Here is a 19,215-nt window from a genome sequence, read left to right on the forward strand (position 1 = left end):
CTCCTTCTCTTCTCTTCTTCCTCACATCTTCTATTCTCCTCGTTCTCCTCTATGTGTGTGTGTGGAAGCGGAAAAGGAGTCAGTGGCAACCTTCCAACTCGATAAGACAAGGCAAATGGCTAAGAAACAAAAGGAAATCCTTGATTTGAAATGGGAACTAAAGGCCAAAGATGAAAAGGAGAAAAGGTGGTGGCAATAGCTTGTAGATGAAAATCAAAAGCTAGTGGAAATGCAAAGAGAGTATAAGCTTCTAATCATGCAACATGAGGATCCAGGAGCAAAAATAGGTCAAATCAAACGGGGCATGAAAGAGTTTGCTGCAAGGGAAGAAGGAAGGAAGCAAGAAGAGGAACAACATCACATAGAAATGAAAACCATGACTGAAAAGCTAAGTCTTGAAAGAGAGGAGCGGGAGAGATTGAGCAGGTAATCGAAAGACCAAGAGCAGAGACTCATGGCCCTAGTACAAAGACAAGGACAAGGTATGGAGGAAATGAAAAGGAGAGCTGAAGAGTGGGCAGGACAAAATGAACGAAGAGTGAAGACCTTGGTGTTTTGCCTGGCTCTCGTGGAAAAAGAGAAAGTCCTAGCAGAAAGCAGGGTAGAGGCAGTCCAAGTTGGTTTCAATACTCAACAACAAGTCTTCCTAAATACATTGATGGATGCCACTCACGCGGAGGAAGGGGAGTCCTTGGAGGTGGTAAAGAAGAAGTTGAGCATAGCACACAGAGCTCTCCGAGCAGGGCTACACATGCCCCCCCCAACTTGTTGCAATTGGGTTGAGCTTTGATGAACAACATAGGTATGTGTTATTGGTGAGCCTAACCCCCTAGGAGATTGATACTTTGGGGTTTGTAGAGGAGGTACAACAAGAAGATTTTCCAGGAATTGAAGCTGAACTACAATTTGACATGGGCACATTCGAAGAGTAAGTGATTCCACAACCCCCTTCACCCCATTCTAAAGAGTAGTGGCAGCCCACATACACATCCGTGGAAAGAAAAACCACCATGAGGAAGAAGAGAAGACAAATGGTGGAAGAAGCCAGATAAAGATTGAGGGCTAACCGTATGGCACAGTTGTCTCTACCCCTTCCACCATGCCCAAATGACTTTCCGGCCATTTTCCATGCTGAACTTCTAGTCTGGGAGAGATAAGAAAAAGAGAAACAACCATTCACCTTGAGCTTCCTCGTCCCCAATGCCCTGCGAGGAGTCCTTCCCCCTAAAATAGTGGAGGAGATGATCAGCGTCAGAAGACAGTTAAGCCAACAATGGCTAGAAGAAAGAGAGAATAATCCCACCCTTTGGGGCACTCACAATGCGAAGTACTGGCAAAATAAGGTTTTTGAAATGCTTCACTGCGTGCCCAGATACGAGTGCTAGCCACTCTTGCAGAGACGCATTTGTGATGATAATGTGCTCTCATGGATGGCTTTCTGTAATACCCTCCAGTCTGAGAGAAACGACCCCACCTTTATGGCATATCCTCGTAGGGTAGGAGTAGACTTTGATGCATACACCCATGGCCATTACGACTTCCCCATCATATATAACCCCTATACTACCACCTTAGTCCAAGCCTTCACTTTCATCTTCAACAGCCTAGATGCCACCATGACTTGCTTTATTGCTTGACTTCTCCTCCTATCTCGATCCCGCCTTCATTACCACATGCAACTATCTTAGGCTATTAAAAATCTTACTTAGGCAGGACTCTACCCTAGCGGAACGTAGTCTCCCCCACTCTTTTTTTACCCTAACGCCATTGATAGCTACGCGATGACCTGCCTAATGATGCGAGTCATCCTTTTACCCTCCTTCTGCCTCATTATTCTTGAGGATATGAGTGATATCCAATTCACCCGCTGTAACCACCCATTCCTCTCCACCACCCCTCTCCAGGTTTGGTTGAACCTTAAGGGTTTCATGTAGAGATGGAAATTTTGGAGTCACTCAATTAAATCCCCCTCACCACCACCTTTTGATGACAAGATCTAGCAATTAGCTACTGCCCAAATCCTATATATTAGCAAGGTTTTTGTAAAAACAAAGCAACAATGAAAGGAGCCTGTGACATGTCCAAACGCAAGTCACGGCACATAGATCGCAGTCACTGCACCTAAGGGTCCTTAAGCTAGGCACATCCGATGGCCTTGCTGGTCCAACTCTAGTTCTAACCCTCTAATCCTTTTTGCCTCCCCACTTCACGCTTAGGGCACCCCAAGTGCAGGACATACCTAAGGAGATAACACTCACCTATGGTTAGACCTATCAACCTAAGCTACACACACTGCACCTCCCTTTGCACAATAGGGTCCTCAAGCATGGGACATCACACAGGCTTATCTAGGGTTAGACCCAACTCCATGTTCCACCAGCACGAGCACAGAGCACGACACAGTGAGGTAGACACTCCCCTTAAGTTGAGCACTTTATCCTTCCAGGTACAACAGGATGATGCAAACCACCAACTTGGAAGGCCCTCAATGTCCACTCAACACACTTAGATTCTCCATCAAAATCATTACCAAAGCTTCCCAATCAAAAAAGTCCACATGTGGCCCTATCACCCCCCCAGCCAGTGGCCCAGACCCCACCCTTCCACAACAAAGACCTCAAAGTGCCATGGGACTGGCACTAGTCTTGAAGGGGGGTAATGTTAACCTTAGGTTCAGATGGTAGAGATATGAAGCAAAAAGTAGAAAAGAACAAAAAAAGAGCAAAGGCGTAGAGGCGGCCGCTAAAAGCTAAGCCGAGGCAAAAATGCAATTTTAAATAGCAGCACCTCAAAAGTCTCTAAAAGCTCTTGTAAAAGAGTGCCAAGCTCCCTCGTGTCCCATTTGTAAAGAATAGACGGGTATAGGCTTAAGCCATGAGGTAAAAAAAGGGCAATTAAAAAAATGACATTGCCACAAAGGCAAGCCATGTAAAAAGGGATGGGTGCTAATGGGATTTTAGGGCTTGTATATAAAGTTCAAAAAGTGAATGAAAGCTCATTCTTTGGTGTGTGGTTAACAAGAGGCCTCTCTCCTTGTCTTTTTCTCTCCTCTTGTTTGTGTGTGTGTGTGTGAAATAGAGAGAGGGAGATTGAGAGCATGACGGAGTGAGCACGTGGGAGTGAGGGATCAAGAGGGTGAAGCTCTTCACCACTCCCACTACAACAAAAAGGCCTCTTAGATGTGCTCTTAGATGCGATTTTTGAATTGAGAGAAAATCTTACGGGCGCATCTATAAGCCCGTCTAAATGTGCGTGTACCATTTCGCGTCTATAGTTGCATGTATAAGGAAATCCACACACACCAATAGATGCGCTTTAGACGCGCATATACACGCATAAATAAACGTGCAGACAAAAACCAAAATTATTATTTATTTAATTTCTTTTGTGTATCTACAAGTGCGTCTACATGGAAGATTAGATGGACACATAGATGCGTGCATATACGTGCTTTTACATGCGCCAATAGACGCGACTGCAAAACCAAAAGTCTCATTTAAAAAAAAAGATATTTAATTTTTTAATTAATTTGAATTATATAGCACATCTATGGACGTGTGTACTTTGCATTCTAGATGCGAGTATAGACACACATTTTTCTGCAATTTAGACGCACAAATAGACATGAAGCACATAATTGAAAAAAAAAACCAGAGAGCATGCTCTCTGGTTTTTTTAAACCCCTTCCATACATCAAATTGTGCATTTGGGAAAAACATAATGGATGTGAATGCATGAGAATTGAAAACAAAAATCCATGTATTCATTATATATAAAACACATTTACATGGGGATTCTAAGTACTTGCGACCTAAAGCGTGGCCATAAGAAGTAGGCTCAAAGATGGATAATAGAAAAACAAGGAAACAAGGCCATAGAGGAGGCATGGTGCTCCTCTACGAATCTGAAGAAGAAACATCTTCACTAGCACCATCGCTACTAGCGTCGCTATTCCCCTCCTCGCTATGCTCCACATCGAGGTCGGCCTACACACACAAAAGATCAAGGTTGCTTCTAATCAATTGCAAAGAAAAAGTTATAATTAGCCATACTTTTAATAGGAAAGTAAGAAAAGCATACCTCCTCTCGCTGTCAAATCCTCATAGCCCGGCTATATTGCTCCTCAATGATGAGACCCTCCTCATAGAAGTGAAGCCATGTGGCTGCGCGGTTATGGCCTCAATGGTAATCTACCTCTCTAGGAGTAGGTATCCTACCAATGATAGTAGTCAGCAGAACAATTATGATATACAAACAATTATGAGACACAATGTATTAGAACAAATTATATAAAGAATTGAAAAAAATATAAATTTTAAAAAACTAGAAATCAAAATATACTTACAAAATCTGCCTCCCACGATTCTCTACTGCCCAATCCGTAATGCGATGATCCCATAGTTTCCATTTGGATGCTTTGCACCTCTGCGTGCTGGCGACTCTTCACTTTCTCTGCTGCTTTCTTCTTGGCTTTCTTCCACTCTATGCGGTGGCACATAGGTGGTTGGCTATAGGCTCCACGCCCCTCCTCTTGTCTCTGCAATGACTCGATGGCACGTGTCATGAGGTGGGATCTTTTGTTCTGAAGCAAATCCCTCACTTTTATACATCTGCAATCATCCGAAAATCGCTGACCCTCAGGATTTGGGTACTTCCTATGGACTGCCCTCAACACCTCCTGCCACAAGCCGCTTTTCTGATTCTCGAAGTAAATGAAACAATCTTTATACGTCGCATGCACGACGCTCCTCATATACGCCATTACATCCCTTCCTTCATCATCATGGAAGATGCCATCAATATCTATAACTCTATAGTACTAGCATACAAGCTCCTCTATGTGATCTTGTGGTGAGGGTTATCGCTTGCCACCTCCTAGGTAATCCCCACACAAGCCTTGTCCTCCCCCTCGACTCTCCCTCCTCCCTCTCTGTCGACTACCCTCTGCCTTGCTGGATGCACGTGCTTCTGTAAATGCATGTGTGTCAGCTGACGCTTGTGCTTCAACCGATGCATGTACAGGCACTGCACATGGAGTACCTGCAATTGGGATTTGGACATTTGGTATTTGGGAAGCAATGCTAGGCAAAGACGTTAGAGGCATTCCAGATATGATGCTAAACACCTCGTCTGCTGTGGGAGAGCCGCCAAGGTGTATAGTCATCTTTCCCATGAAGTCTTCCTTACTAGGAAAACCTCCAAAAAAAGCATTGACCTCTCTGTGCAAAAAAAACACAGGAATAAGACAAATTTGCTAAACTGTAATATTGTGTAAATTGTACTATTATGTAACATGTTTGTACAATTTGAAAAATAAAAGCTTGTCTTTTTTATCAAACCTGGCGCGTGTATATTCGCGTCTGAGATGCAGAATAGATGCGCTCTCAAACACTTCCTCGAAGTCAAAGCCTTTGTTTTCTGAGTAAAGCGCATGTATTCTCACGTCTAGTATGCAGAATAGACGCACTCAGAGATGCGGTACCACTATGAAAAAACAAAAGCTTTTTTTTTTAGCATGGCGTGTGTATACTCACGTCTATCATTCAGAATAGAAGCGCTTAGAGACGCGCCTGAAGACGTGATAACAAAAAACACATCTGTGTGTCTATATCTGTGTCTACTCTGGAAACTACATGCGCTCTCAGATGCGCTAAGTCGGCCACTCTTAGACCGACAATCGCCATTATTTTTTTGTGATACAAAAGCTTTAATTTCATAGAAAGAAAGATTCTAATAGAGAAAGAGAGAGAGAGAGAGGACTCACCTTGGGTCTTTGGTGTGGACGGGTGGTGGCGCTGCTTCCTTCCCCTTCTTCCTCTCCTTGGTGAGTTGTTCTCCCTTGATGCTTGCTACTTGTTGTCTCCTCTCTTTGCCTCTTGTTCCTCTTGTTCTCCTCTCTTTTGTTCTCTCTTTCTTCCTCTCCTTGGCTTTCTTCTCTTTAGCTGTCTTCTTTCCCTTCTTGTCTCTTTGAAGTGAAAGAAGAGGTGAGTCATGAGGAGATGAGTCATGAAGAGACTAGTGGAGGTAGACTGCATGTTGGCTGAACTCGAGCTCCAGGACGTGCAAAAAACGTAGGAAAGTCGCAGTTTGAAAAGAAATCCCTTGTATCTTTTTAATTTTGACGTTTGCATCTATTTTTCATGTATATGCACGCCTAATTTTATGTAAACGCACTAATAGACGCGTAGATAGATGCAAGCATAGGCGTGTATTTAGCACTATTGCGTTTTTATCATAAGTTTTTGTATTTAAGATAAGTTTTGATAGTAAGTTTTTATCATAAGTTTTTATGTATTTATGATAAGTTTTGTGTATTTAAAATTGAATATCTTAGAATAATTAATACGCCTTGAAGTTTTTATGTAAACATATTAATTACAAATTTGATGTTGTCATGAATTAGGTTTAATCATGTCATTGTCATCACCTAGTGCGGTGCATGCTGATGAGTCAACGAGCACATCCTCAAGTGAGGATGAAACATTACGTTTTCATAATCGAGATGCATGGCTACGATGAAAAATTAAATGCATGTGTGATCATTGTCGAGGGTGTATTTTTTTAGCACATCAAGTTGCAATGTCACACCTCAGCATGTAACGAGAATGGGACTGAGAAAAATCACCGGTATTCATTGTTTTTAACACTAAGATTGCTAGTCTATGTTTACCCTTTTGAGGTTGAGCAGAATGTAGTGCCACATCCTCAGATGCTCCCTCCCCGCTGTCGAGAGGCTGCAAAATGTTGGTGCGAGGAGGCAGAGTCTTCAAGAAGAGTGGAGAGTGATGACCATGATAGTACCCCTCATGAAATGCCCCATCAAGTTATAGAGGATGAGATTTTGGACAAAATGGTACACGATCTATTTTCACAACCGGTTCAGGGATAAGGTCACTCGATGAAGCCAGATGACCCACTATATGTAGCGTCATCTACTCCGTTGTATGAAGGTTGTACGTACTCCGTTCTTCATGTGTCCCTCGAGATACTTAACTTGCAAACAATTTGTGGATGGAGTAATGTCAGTTTGAATGCGTTATTGAAGTAGGTATCAATTTAGTTTGGCTTATGAATCATAATATTAATTGTTCTATTTTGAAATCAGACACAAATATATGTTGGTGGTTTTTTAACTCACTTAAAAAAATATATGTAGGTTATTATCACAAATTCTTCTAAACGGAAGCAAATTGCCAACTAAGAGAGAGCAAGCAAGACATTACTTGACATCTTTGGGAGGCCTGTATTATGTCAAGATCCATGCATGTGTCAATGATTGTGTCTTATTTCGTGGGATTCATGAGTTCGCACGAGAGTGTCCTGTTTGTGGTGAATCAAGATACGAAGTGGAGATGAAGTCAATGGATGAAGTCTATTGGAAATCTCATGTCATGGCATGCTAGTTATCGTTTAAGTGATGGAAAATGGAGGATCCTTGCAGACACAACAGCATGGCAACATATAGACAATTTGTAGCCCATTTTCAAAGAAGAGCCAAGAAATTTGAGATTTGTATTAGGTATGGATGGAATCAATCCATTTGGCATCAAAAGCACATCATACAGTGTATGGCCAGTGGTATTGGTGAACTATAATATTCCTCCATCCATGGCAATTAAAAAGGGACATGTAATGTTGTTCCTTCTGATTCTTGGAAAGCACAAGGTAAAAAACATGGACATTTACTTAGAGCCTTTGACTGAAGAGTTAGAAATGTTATGGGAAGGTATTGAGGTACAAGATACAAGCGTATTTGCATCATCTAGAGATTTCACTTTGAAGACTATGTTGTTGTGGACCATGCATGACTTTCTAGGATATGGAGAGTGTTCATGTACATGTATATAACTCTATATTTGAAATTCAAGACTTGAATCAATTGCATGTTATTAATTCACTTATTTGTTCAAGTTTAACTACATCAGGATATCATTCATGTCCTATTTGTGGTCCCTCTCTAGTTTCCTCTAGGCTAGTACGTTTAAAGAAGGTTATCTATGACAATCATCATCAATTTCTTCCTATTGACCATCCCAAATATGTTCTCCCTAATAATTGAATGGCTCCACAATCTCTAACCTTTCGAGATTAGAAGGAGAGATGGATTAATGCCAACAACCACCCTCCACTCGGCATGAGTCGGTAAGAAGTATATTTCTCTCGATTGACTTTAAAGTATTTAGCATGATGAATTGTTTATATAATATATTATTTGTTTGTTAGGTTCTCTATATTTTTTCGTCTTTCGTATTGGACTGAACTCAAGATCAATAACCTATTGGACCCCATGCACATATTCAAAAATGTTGTATCTACATTATGGGATCACTTGATAGGGGCTCGTGATTCAGTCAATGTAAGGGAGGATTTACATAACATTGGTCGCATGAGACGAGCCTGGCGAGGCATTGGACCCAGAGGAAAAATTGAGCTACCCCCCCATGCACCTTGGATGGTATCAAAGAACGAGGAAAAAATAGTGAAGGAACAGATATGTAGCTTTCCAACACGCACAGGATGTATGAGATGTCTCAAGGGAGCCTTCATAAAGAAAAAGAAAAGAGGTGTGGAGCAACTATCTGGTTTGAAGTCCCACAATTGGCACAAAATGATTCAAGGGTATCTCTAACCATGAATATAGTAATTAGTGAAGTAACTATGTGTAAACTTTGGGGTATAATGAACTTTTCCTCAACTAATCATTTGATCTATGAATATTATTTACATTCAGTTTGTACTTCCTACTAGCATATCCCATTGTATATCCAAAGATGTACGTGATATCATTTACAAGATGGGAGAGCTTGTGAGGTGTGTATGCATTGTATTTTTTCATTATATATTGCATACATCATGTAGTGAATCTCTTTGAATTTCTACACAAAAATAAACAATTATCAAATACATCTTGAGAGATACGTGAGCTCGAAGGAAATTGATCCTAACACATTGCAAGATACTTGAGTATTGTCTATTGAGGTGGTTTGTTCGGTGGAGGAAATTTCTCCTCGCTCCATTTTGACTACTCAATTACATTTACTCGTACATTTGATTGATAAGATCGCACTTTGTGGGGCAGTTCATGCAAAGCAGATGTTTTTTCTTGAGTGCTTCATGAAAACCTTGAAAGATTTTGTGAGGCAAAAAGCACGGCCTGAGGGAAGCATGGTTGAGGGTTGGTTAGTGCAATCATCCCTTGTTTATATATCTGAATATCTTGCTAAAGTGGACCCCTCTCAACTACGACTATGGAAAAACAATGAAGACTTGAGGATGATCTCTATAATACCTCAAGGAAAAGGAAGGAGTAAAGTGCTAACAAAAGAAGAACTTCGTAAGTAAAATAGTTTTTATGTGCTCAATAGTGATGTAATGAGCAAATGGGTGACACTATATAATGAAGCAAGGAAGAAAAAGTGAAAGACAAGCATTTCGCACCAGACATGGACGTAATGTCTCATTTTCAGATCATCTAAATGCACTCCCACATCATATTGATATAGATTGGTTACATGAGAAAATGGAGAGAATGGAAAAAGAGGAGGGAATTAATATATCTCAAGAAGAGTGGGAATATGCTGCTTATCAAAGGTGAGACACTATCAATTAATTTGTTTCTAGTTATATTTTATATAATAAATTGACATGTTTAATCTTAATCTTTTACTACTAGTCCACATTATTCAATGCTATTTGGTGTGAGGGTAAACATCTTCGAACTCAACGTATAGATGAAAAGAGAAATACCAAGATTGTGGTGTCCTTGCTCACTTCGAGGATACCAATGGTACCATGGAAGGTTATTGTGGCTTGATTCAAGATATTCTGAAGCTTGACTTCAGACGATTATTTATATATATACTGGATGTGAAGTGGTTTAAAGAAGTGGTAACAAATGGTGAGCATTACACAATCAAACGTCATCCAAGTGGTTTTGTAATCATTGACTCTACAAAATTTCACCAAAACAAGAATGACACATTAGTACTACCTCAACAATGCGAGCAGGTATATATGTAAAAGCTAATTTTTTAATATGTATGCATGTGATACATATACACAATATAATAAGTATTTAAGTTTCTTGCTTTTGTTTTTCAAATACAGGTTGTGTATCATCCAACGGTAAACAATAACCAATGGTGGTATGTCATCCCTATATCTAATCGTTCAAAACCAATATATGGTAACATTACCAACATAGAGATAGCAGATGGCAATCCAACAATTAATGATGATGTACATGATGAAACCACAATGGATGATATGCGTGATATAGTACAAGATGAACCTCGCCAGAATGTTCAAGGAAACGTGGAAGAGGACAATAATCTGATTGGTGATGATGAAGTTATTGAGCAATATAGCAATACATCTGATAGTGGGATAGACTTATTTGTTTTGTTACCTCTTGGTAACATAGACCTAGAAATAGATAGTTTAGCAAGGGCTGATCTCATTGAAGATGAGATGGATCATTCACTCTAACATACTTAATTCGCTTAATGATTCAATGTGTATTCTTAATTTTATGGAAAATATCATACACACATGTGCATACTCAAGAATCAATAGTCAAGTTTAAAGCTAAATTAAATTTTCCATAATAAAAAGAAAGTATTTTTTATCTTCTTCAAGTAGAGAAATTACGAGATACATGCAATGCTTGCTACTAATTGTATAATTATATCAGGCTTGTCAACTGGAGGAGTTTCCATTCATTAGAGAGCAATGCAAAAATAATTATTAACTCTGGTTTTTTAATTATAATAAGTCCAATTTTAGGTGGTTTAATAATTACGCATCTGAAATCGCCTCTATATTCGCATCTATGTTTACGTTTATCTGCGTGGATATATAGACGCAAAATTCGCATCTATTTACATGCTCTTTTACACGCACATATAGATGCAATGATAGACGCGCCCAACTTTGCGCATCTAACATGCGCGTCTATGACTTGTTTCCCCCTTCTCTTCTTCTCTTCTCTTCTATTTTCTTTCTCATGCACACATGTGGTGGATGGAGCTTGAAGGAGGAGCCTTGAGGATGCTTGACCTAGCATCTACGATCGTGGAGCTACCGGTGTGTGTGAGGGAGGAGGCAACTCATTTCTGCATCGAGGTAAGCTCACTACATTCATAGGTTTGGAGGTGCGTCGGCTAGGTGAGAGGTAGCCATTAGAGCTTGCTTGGAACACTTAAAACAATAAGCGGTCTGGGGGTCTTGGCAGTCCAGCGAGAGCTCCCACAATTACTTTCTTGAGTGCATGCCTACCTTAATAGGCCATCATTTGAGGAGGAGATAAAGGCAATGGTATTCCTTATGAATAAAAAATAAGATACTTGGTGCTAATAATCTAGGAAATATGGATTTTTTTATCTTGAGCTTCACTTCAGTGGTCACATTAACCACTCCACTAGATGACTAATGATGAGCAAACAAATCCTCCAATTGATGTTTTCCAAACTAGGTGACTTAATGGATGAGAATTTGATAAACTAGAAAAGGAGCTTAAATAGGCCTTCTATTCTTGTAATAGCTTTATTTCTTAATATTCTAGTCTATCTTGTGTCTAAATCCAAGCAAAGGGTTTCTTTATCGACATTCAAAGAATAACACTAGTGCCTTAGTCATTACATTTTCTGTACTCACTCTTTAGAAGCTGAAGTCGCTTCCTTAAGTTTCTGTCCTTAACCAATCTCTAGATATTAATATTGAAAAAATAATGACTATATCCAAGGAACTTGGGAATGAATAGCCATATGATAAGCCACTATTTGCCTAGTTTAGAGGAAGGGACTAGCAATGGCTCTCTTTATTTCAACCACCTACTTAGAAGCATTCAATTCACATCATACATAGTAAGATTACTTATCTTTGGGGGTAGCTATTTATTAACCAAAAAATTTGTGAATTTAGATATATATTATCATGGAAAGTATGACCATAGGCTATTGCTATCAAATATGTTTAGCTTGTTACAATACCTTCATTCTCAAAAATCCAAAGACTATGAATAGTGTTGCATCATTAACTTGCCACCAAAGATAAAACTAAAAAAATCCAAAGAAATAAAACAAAAGGAATTAGATCCTCTATGATTGCTAGAGTGGGACCTATTTCACCTAGAGGGCCCAAGATTAGAATACATCCACATCACCCTAAATGTCAACATGTGAAGAATCAACACAACCACCTTGATAGTCCTTGCACATAACCTTTTGCAGGACCAAAACACTTTAGTATGGTGACTACTTTTTCGATGTTTGTAAGAAATATTCAATTAATTTTTTTTGTCCTAATTGGCCTAGTAATTGCGCATGTAAGATTTTTTTTTCATCGAGAACACCATGTTGGGGAATATGAGAATTTCGCATAAGTTTTGGACACGTGGTCAAATCTTTGGATTTGTCATAACTTGAACACTATAACTCCAAATTGATCGCTCTATAGCTCAATAGATTCCATTTTTCAAGCACTTTCCAATGGTAGGCACATCATATGGTTTTTAGAAACCTATGGGTATGTTATTCGTGTGCCATCTTTTTAGTATTCAAGGAATGGGAATTGGGAGATTCCCAAACTCACTAATATTGTGTCCGAGGATAGCGGCAGTCAGTATGATTGATAAGAAACATCCTAATCAAGAGGGGTGCTGATTGCGACTACACCTACGATTTACCATGAAATGTACTAGGAATCTTTGCAACACATGTATCACGTTATTTGTTGTGCCTCTCTTACATCTATGAGATTCTAGCTCGGCAATTCCTATGCCTTTTGTTAGATGTTGTACCATTCTATGTAGTGATTTGAAATAGGAAGAAAATGAATGTAAGATGGACTCGAGAGATGTGAAACTTGCAAAGCAAAGCCAATAGCTATAAATGCAACAAGTTTTTAGTGTAAAAGCTTCTTTTATCACAACAATGAGTTAGTGGGATGGCCTATTTTTTCCCCATTCTGATCGGTGCATTCTGATCTGATACACACTCTTGAAATAATTGCATGTATTAGGGCCACTAAAATAAAAATTTCCCTTGCTCATGTTTCAATGCATGTGTAGGATGTACTTGCATTTATCATACCTTTGGAAGTGCTCAAAAAAATTTCCAATGCAAGCTTGTAGCTACTACAAACTCCATTCAAAGGTCATTCACTTGCTTTACTAGGGTGTGCAATGGTAAATCACAACTAAAGGATTATGCTTTTGTTCGCATGAGACTTTTTTGCCATGCAAAGCTCAAAGAGAATATTGAATAACATAGATATCTATCTAATGTAGCTTCCAGAATGTCTTTTCTGGCTGAACTATTAATAAGAGTTAACGAAAAGTATTTTTTCACAAATTTTTTAAGCTAAACCAGTAAAAGGAGGTGGAGAGTGAACAGAGCACTATTCGTGAGATTTGCTTACCCATGAAGACTCACCTCTTCCACTTCGGCCTCTTGGAAAAAGAAGGCAACTGAAAACATCTATGACAATGCATGCCACCATGGTTTGTTCAAGCCACCTAATACCTTCTCTGCCAAGTAAGTTCCTTTCATCCCATATGACCCTGTCGACAAGGGGTATTTGTTGGACAATGTCATTTACAAAATCAAGAATGGTTTACTTCTTGATTTTGAGCATGATATGGAGGCCCTCAGGAAGATGATGTGAATTACTTGAACTCTGTTAGATTTCTATGTTAGTAAAACTACTTGGCCGTTTTAGATCAAGTGCTTGGAATAAGAAAAGGTGTGTATACTTCCTGAGATGGACAATGATGATATTGTAAATGCTTTCCAAGGGAATTCGAATTTGTTCCATGCATAGCAATTTGAAAATGAGATGTTGAATTTGAATGACTTGTGGGTGAAGTGGTGTGGTATCAGTCACATGGAGAGCTTTAATAATCTTGGCATGACAGTCTTGTTGAGTCAAGAGAAGAGGTGAAGGAAAATGAATAAGCCTCTCATTGATGTCAACTATGCATCAACCATTGATACATCTGTAACACTTTCAACTTATTTTGCTACAACTAGAATTCCTCCTATTGTGTTTTTGCTAGCAAACAAAATCTAAATTGCCCAGTTGGTGCAACAAATTGCCAATGGGGTATTCTTATTGAGCCTGGACACCAATTTTGACAGGTGCATGCATCTAATTTGAGAAGTGATAGAAGCAATCCCCATATACTTGGCTAATTCTTTATAAAACCTTCACTTGGAAGGCCAGAAAACTATAGCCATAGAGATTTTGAGTGGGACATTCCTCACTAGGTTATTGTACCTCGAAGCAATCATGGGAAGATCTATGCTTTTTGTTAGGGATTTGTTATGTGCAAAGAACTTGGCTTGACTAATTAGATTCCCAAGCTAGTTGGTGCGCAAGCTGCAACAACAAATGCCAATCTAGTGCATCTATATTATAAGACCAGGTGGAATAACTATACACCTATGAAGGCCAACCCCACTTTTGTATCTGCTATTCAAACTAGTGATTTAGTATCCATTGATCATGTAGTTTATGCGCTTTGAAATTTTGACGAGATTGTAAGAGGTTATAAAGAAGAACTAATGGATGCTTGTGCTTTGGCTAATAGGACTTAAGTGTTTACTTTCCCACACACTTGCATGGCACTATGTGCCTTGATGAAGTTGCGAGAGAAGAATGTAATTGGGCCCAACCAATCATACCATTGTTATGAGTGCAGATCATGGTCTCATGTTTAGTCATTCCAAAATTGCTTACTAATTGAAGAAGATACTAGAGTTGTAGTCAAAGTATGCTACCCTCCCAATTGAAATAAAGGTTAATTTAAAGTCTCTCTCATAGGCACATTTGTGAGAATGAAACTAACCTAGAGTGTCAATATCTTTGAGGTTATTTGCACATTTCATGTTGACAAGTGGAATGAGCAACAACTATTTCTATGGTAAATCACATCTCTCATTTTGATAAGAGCATGGTGCTTCGGATTTATCTTTATGGTGCAAAAAAAAAACACTCAATGGGTTGGAATTTAGCATATCTCTGACGTTGTGTAATAAGGACAGATTGATCATGGAATTTTACATATCTATGACATTATGTAATAAGGACAAATCGATCATTATGATATCCATAAGTTTGTTCTTATGTCTCCTATTACAAGCTTTGTACTTCTTTATTATATTTTACTACTTGTTGACCTTCTGAGTTAGACCGTGATTGTATCTCTGATGTTCTGAGCTTTATAGGTTTCAGTGCCAAGTCAGCTACTACTATGGATGTCGAATGAGCCGAATCTAGGACATGGCAGTTAGTTATGGTGGATGAAAGAAGAAGAGTAAACTCATGATGTAGAAGACAAAGACACTGTTTGTTACACAAGTGAATTAGATTCCAAGATTGAGATTTGGACTCATAAACACAATCTTGTGTATGTGGACAATGACACTGACACTTTACTGATAAGAAAAGAGTACTATCATTGCATTAAGAAAAGGAAGCAAGTACAATGCTTTATAGGAAAGTAGGAAACTGCAATAGGCACCATTGTGCATATGGGATAGGTAAGCCTGCATGTCCTTGGCCTTGAAGCTCCATACAAAGAGGCTGTTAGTGAGTGTGATTGCTGAATCTCAACACCCCTCCTCAATCACAACTAGAAAGGCACAAAGTGTATAGAGGCTGTAATGAGAACCACGTGCAAAGTGTGGGCACACCACAAACATGGTAGACACCAGAGGTTGTCGCAGAAAAGGCTAAGTGTGGGCAGCAAAACATGATGGACATCCAGAGGCTGTAACAGGGGCCTCACAAAGTGTACAGGGAATGTAGTGACAAGTTACATGAGGAGTTTACAAAGCTTATGGCAAGAAGCATTAGGGCAAGGAAATACAAGGCTTTTAAAACTATCTATAAGAGTAATGAGAGTAGAAGGACTGATGAGTCTTGTCCTTCCGATCCTGGTGGTCTTCATCTTCATCTTCATCTTTTGGTCCATGGTCTTCTTCTTCTTTCACAGCTGCAAGATAGGCCTTTTGGGACCTCTTCCTAGCATGACAGAACTTCTCAGTGTGTGCAGTCCTTTTGCAGAAGTCACAGAAGAGTGGTTCCTTTTTACCTTTGTATCTGTTGTTTACATAAAACATTTTTTCATCCTTTGAAGTGCTAGGCTCTTCTTTGCTTTTAAGTTTCTTTTCTTCCTCTAGCAGAGAGGCTTTAATATCAACAAGTTGAGGGTTAGGCATATTGGTTAGAGTGGTTGATACATTATCATAGGTAGGAGGCACACTTTTTAACAAGACACCAATGCAAACATCTTTATCCATTTTTAGCTTTATCCCTGCAAGATGAGTAAACAGGCTCTCCATGTAGTTCAGATGGGATGCCAGGGATGTATGAGGCTTCATATCAAGTCGAAAAAATTCAATCAATAGACCATACTTAGACGACTTTGACTGTGCACCAAATAAGGCATCCAATTTGTCCCAAGTGTCATGGGACGTGTCACAGGCATCCACATGATGGATGTAGCTATCATCCAATTCCAGCTTAATGATGGCTTGTGCCTTGTCATCATTCTTCTGCCAAGTAACTGCAAGGTTCGCATCCCGAGGTTTCTTCTCTTTGCCATTGGTAATGGCCCAAATACCCTTCTTTATCAGAATGAGCTTGATGCGGGTTTGCCAGGTGTGAAACCCGACTCCCTTGAACCGAGCATTTGGAGAGTCTTTTCCCATGTTGGATAGTTGAAGCAACAGTAAATGAGTACCAAGATTCTCAGATGTTACAGGTGAAGGAGCAGATTACAATGTGTCTAGAGACACAAGTAATGGTAGTGTGAAAACACACTATGTAGAAACTTGATGTTGAGCTTGAATCTTCCTTGCTCCGGGTCATTGATCCTTCTTCAATCTTCTCAGCTCCTTCCTCTCCTTGATTTGGTGCCAAGACAGTAGATCAGAGTGGGCTTTAGCTTGGTTTAGTGGCAGGAGTGAGAAAATGAGAGAAAAATGAGCTTGGGAGATTTTGGCTATGGTGGAATTAGGGTTTCTAGGACAGGGGCCTAGTTTTTCAGTCTGTGTGGGCTGTAGCCTTGATCATTTTCCAAACTTTTTTTATGGATAGAGAGCTTATAACATGGGATTCCAAAGCCCTAAGGTCGTGGACCAGATTGCACTGCATGGGAGACGAACAGCTGTACGAATCGGGACTGGCGCAGATCTGGACAGCGAGAACTAAAATTCCCAATGCCAGGGCTATCGGTTGCCAATGTGCCTCTGTGATGTGCCAGAAAGGAGCGCAGGGAGTCAAGGAATGATCCTCCAAAAGAGAGCTTCGGAGATATTTCCTGGTTCAAGAGATCTAAGATTCCTGGTCCAAGAGATCTAAGAGCTCTAAGGAGGCAGGGTCCTGTAGGCTATGGTAGCCATTGGAGCTTTATTGAAGGTAGAGTCAGAATTGAGCTGGGAGTGAAGTCATGAACTCAAGCTGAGCATAGGAAAGATAAAGAAGAGCTGGAAGAGCAGAGATGAGGTTGGGCCATGCCCAACTGAGCTCTGTTACCATGTCGAATGAGCGGGATCTAGGACATGGCAGCTAGTTATGGTGGATGAAAGAAGAAGAGTAAACTCATGATGTAGAAGACAAAGACACTGTTTGTTACACAAGTGAATTAGGTTCCAAGATTGAGACTTAAACTCATAAACACAATCTTGTGTATGTGGACAATGACACTGACACTTTACTGATAAGAAAAGAGTACTATCATTGCATTAAGAAAAGGAAGCAAGTACAATGCTTTATAGGAAAGTAGGAAACTGCAGAAGGCACCGCTATGCATATGGGATAGGTAAGCCTTCATGTCCTTGGCCCTGAAGCTCCATACAAAGAGGCTGTTAGTGAGTGTGATTGCTGAATCTCAACAATGGAGCTTATAGGATACCTATGAAATGGGCACTAATGGACTATGGCATAGGTACATTTTTTAGCAGCAAACTAACCCAAAGTGCTACTGTCTCTAAGGTCACATGCACATTTCATTTTGATAGGTGCAATGTGCAACCTCACTATTTTTTTGGTAAAAAACATCTTCCATATTTTGACAAGTGGCACATTTTTCTTTGGAGTTATCTTTATGCTACACAAGAATTAAGCTTTATGGGTTGGAATTTTTTCAGATCTCTAATCTTATGTACTAGTAATAGTGAAAGTAGTAGGCACTTTTGTTTTAGAATAAAACACTAGATATCATCTCCTATTGCCATGCCTTGTGAGGGATGTGTGAATTGTATTAAGGTCAAGTTGATCATTAAGGTACCCACAAATTTTTTCATATGTCTCATATAATAGGTTTTGGCCACAATGAAGATTATTGTGATGATGAAGGCCTTGATTGATGCCCTTTTTTAGTGGTCATTGAATGCAATAGAGAGTATCAAAACTATTACTCACATTTGGAGCTTACTTAAATATTCAGAATATGTATGGAAGATGGTCATGTAGATGTTCTATGCAATATGTCCTCAATTTGTATGCTTTTATTCAGATGTAACTTATTAATGTTATGCAAGGCGAAGTAGAGAAAATCTCTTTGAAGAAACCTAAATCTCAAAGACTCACAATGAAGGTTTTGTGGAGTATCTCCAAGATACAATTGGTTCTAATTAATACATGTAAAAGATTCAAGAAGCTACCAAATAGTTTGTGACTTTTTTGAGACTTTTGTTTTACTTGCTAAAGTATCCTTGAAATGTTTGTCCTTGTAGCATTGGTGTTTTTCTTTTCTTCTAAAGTGGTATAACACAAACATAAAGAGTGAATAAACATGGAGACCGCGGAGCTCATACCGAGCATGAGAATTGTAGCTACTCACCAACTACTAGATCGCTTTTGGGAAAACCCCTAAGTCAAATTCCTTGTTTTGCCTGCAGTCTGAGCTTTCTTCTGACATGGTTGTGTTCTCGTGCTCCACCAAACTGTCGATAAGCTTAAGGAGGTCGGGTAGATCCACGTCTCTGTTGTTATTCGCTTAGTCCTACGCTCGGCTCTAATTTCCCATCTATGTCTTGGGATCTTCTCTTTTACTCGGTTTAGGTTCGTTTGGGGTCTATGCCTCCACTAGCTGCCATCAAGGCGATAACTCTCTCGACAACCTACTCAAGCTGCTAAGCAGCCGCATCTTTTGAATTTGCCTATTCCTTGCACCAAAATCAAGTTATGGGCATCGGGATGGCTCAA

The 19,215-nt window shown here is 39.6% G+C and overlaps 1 pseudogene; it reads left to right on the plus strand.

The window, feature by feature from the left end:
- The first annotated feature begins 304 nt into the window (after positions 1–304).
- Positions 305–14,742, plus strand: LOC148009372 (threonine synthase, chloroplastic-like; annotated as a pseudogene).
- Positions 14,743–19,215: the final 4,473 nt, after the last annotated feature.

The sequence above is a fragment of the Lygodium microphyllum genome, unplaced genomic scaffold (genome assembly GCF_053477565.2).
Source record: "Lygodium microphyllum isolate KBCC unplaced genomic scaffold, Lygodium_microphyllum_v1.1.10 scaffold_31, whole genome shotgun sequence".
Taxonomy (NCBI): Eukaryota; Viridiplantae; Streptophyta; class Polypodiopsida; order Schizaeales; family Lygodiaceae; genus Lygodium; species Lygodium microphyllum.